We start from the raw sequence: 3250 nt of genomic DNA on the forward strand, positions 1-3250 counted from the left end.
GTCAAAAACCGACGAAAATGTTCAGGAAGTGAAAGAAATTGTGTTGAAAAATCGTCGAATCACGATTAGAGAAATAGCTGATGATCTTAACATATCGTTTGGCTCATGCCAATCAATTTTAACGGATGTTTTGGGTATGACACGTGTGTCAGCGAAATTCGTTCCAAAACTGCTTAATTTTGATCAGAAGCAGCGTCGCATGAACATCGCCCAAGACATGTTGAACGACGTCAATGATGATCCTGATCTGCTCAAAAGGGTTATAACTGGTGACGAAACATGGGTATATGGTTATGACGTCGAAACCAAAGCCCAATCATCCCAGTGGAAGAGCCCAGGAGAGCCAAGACCGAAAAAGGCACGCCAAGTTCGTTCGAATGTGAAAGTTTTGCTCACAGTTTTCTTTGATTACCATGGCGTTGTGCATCAAGAATTCCTACCACAAGGTCGTATGGTAAACAAGAAGTATTACCTTGAGGTTATGCGGCGTTTGCGTGAATCAATAAAAAAAAAATGTCTGGAAGTGTGGAAAGAAAATTCATGGATTTTGCACCATGATAATGCACCTGCGCACACGTCGTTACTAGTGAGTAGTTTTTTGGCCAAAAACAATACTGTCATCATGCCTCAGCCACGGTATTCACCAGACTTGGCCCCCTGCGACTTTTTCCTCTTCCCAAAATTGAAAAGGCCCATGAAAAGACGAAGATTTGCGACGATTGAGGAGATTAAGACTGCATCGCTGGAGGAGCTCAAGGCAATACCCAAAAGTGCATTTCAGAAGTGTTTTGACGACTGGAAAAAGCGCTGGCACAAGTGCATTGTATCAGAGGGGGATTATTTTGAAGGGGATAACACATAATTTTGAATGAATAAATGAATATTTTTTTATAAAAATGAAAAGTCACCTTACTTTTTGATCACACCTCGTATTCTGTGAATAAACAAATTTAATATTACACTATTAGTATTATTATTATTTAATTTACAATAATACACTTAACTGTCAAAATAAAAAAATCTATTCCTTTATAACTTTATTAATCTGTTCCTTTCTTATTTTAAATATTTTTCTTTCTTCTTTTTTTTCTTTCTTATTTCGTTATTTCTTTTCCTTTAATACAATGCTATATACTGTTGATCGCGTATTACATATGAATAAAATCAAAATAATAAAAGTAACGGTTAACAGCAATTACTTGTAACTCGTGCCCTTCTCTAACTGTTTTTACAATCACTAATTACCGTGAACATAATAGGTTACCTAACATTACGAAGAAGCGATAAAAGTAATGCAAACAGCATATATAACATTAAAAAAAAACTACTGATTGAAAATAAAAATATTACTGCCTTCTTACAATCTTCTTTCTTTTTCTTCTTCATATTTTAATTTATAAATCCTGTTTTTCTTCTTCTTCCTTTCCTTTTTTCTTGTTTCATTCCTTCCTTTCTTCTTTCGTTGACTGCTTTCTTTACCTATCTTTTTCTTTTCATACAACACATAAAACGTAAAACGAAAGCGACAAAATAAAATTATAATATTACGCAAAATATCAAAGTATCTATAATATATTGTGACGTATTATCGTTGTATACGACATCAAAATAAATAAACTTTGACAATGATTTAGAGGTAATGTTTTTAAAGCATTTTAACGTTTTTAAAAAAATTATGTATCAAATAACCTTTTTGAAATGTTTGTACAAAAATTATAAATTACTGTCAAAAATTACTATCAAATAACCTTATTGAAATATTTGTACAAAATAACTTCAAAACACATTCACAAAATACACATAAAATCAACATCTTAAATGTTATTTAAAAGTTTTTTACTTACTGGGTTCCCAGACAGTACAAGATATGCTAAGATGCAATATTCATACTGACAAGAAGATGGCACGAATTGTGAAATATGAATTGGAATGTAATCTATGCCATTCGGAAGGCGAGTTTGAGAGTGTAAAAAGCGTAAAAAGATTTGGGTGCATGGGTCCTCGTTTAAGAGAAATTTGCATGTGAAGTTCAGCAATGGGCCTGCTGCGCGGTAAGTACTGTGAATAAGTAGGAATAAAGCAAGAAGCGCGGTGGCCGAGAGGCCTGAGGCGTGCGTACTACTTTTACATCTGACGAAGGGAGTTCCAGACCACGCAGTATAAAATTTTTTTTATTTAATCAAAAAAGGTCATTTTATATATTTATTTATGTTTATTTATTTATAAAATTCGAACATTGCCGTACGAAATTGTAAATTAAAATTTATATTAAAACATTGGAAACACAAATGAGTCGTACATCACAAACATTTTATAAAATAATATTTCGTTTTATATTCATTTTTTATTCATCATTATCATTATTATAAAATTCGGACATTGCCGTACAATGTTGTGGGTGAAAATTAATGTAAAAGCATTGGAAACATAAGTGAGCCGCATACCACATTTCATAAAATAATCGTATTAACGGATAATCTTATTAATGGAGAAAAAATAGAATACAATTCGCAAAATGATGCAATAAAAATTCAATCATTAGTTCATTATGTACTATGTGCTCCAAAATTTAAAAACATGATCCTATTTGCATAGTATGCGTCAAAGTTGGCAAATAAACGCGAATTTTTTTATAATGTTAATCAATTATGTTTCCCTGCAAATCTACATAACTTGAATGTAATTTGTGTAAAATGAATTATTGTTTCATTAAATGTTCGTGGTGTGCGGCTCACTTATGTTTTCAATGTTTTTACATTAATTTTCACCCACGACATTGTACGGCAAGGTCCGAATTTTATAATAATGATAATGATGAATAAAAAATAAATATAAAACGAAATATTAGTTTATAAAATGTTTGTGATGTACGACACATTTGTATTTCCAATGATTAATATAAATTTTAATTTACAATTTCGTACGGCAATGTTCGAATTTTATAAATAAATAAACGTAAATAAATATATGAAATGACGTTTTTGATTAAATAAAAAAAAATTTTGTACTGCGTGGTCTCGAACATTCTTCGTCAAATGTAAAAGTAATACGCGCGCTTCAACCCTTACGGAAAAAAACTCTTAAAATTGAGTGTTTACATTTTAAAAAACACTGAAAAAATACACCCAAGGTAATACTCAATTAATGATTATTTTGGACGTTCAACCTGAGTATAACTCTCAACTTGAGTGTTATTGATAACTTGGATGTTGAGTGTTAATCTCAACTTGATAGTTAACTTTAGTGTCAG

The sequence above is a fragment of the Trachymyrmex cornetzi genome, unplaced genomic scaffold, assembly GCF_001594075.2.
Source record: "Trachymyrmex cornetzi isolate Tcor2-1 unplaced genomic scaffold, Tcor1.1 scaffold807, whole genome shotgun sequence".
Classification (NCBI taxonomy): Eukaryota; Metazoa; Arthropoda; class Insecta; order Hymenoptera; family Formicidae; genus Trachymyrmex; species Trachymyrmex cornetzi.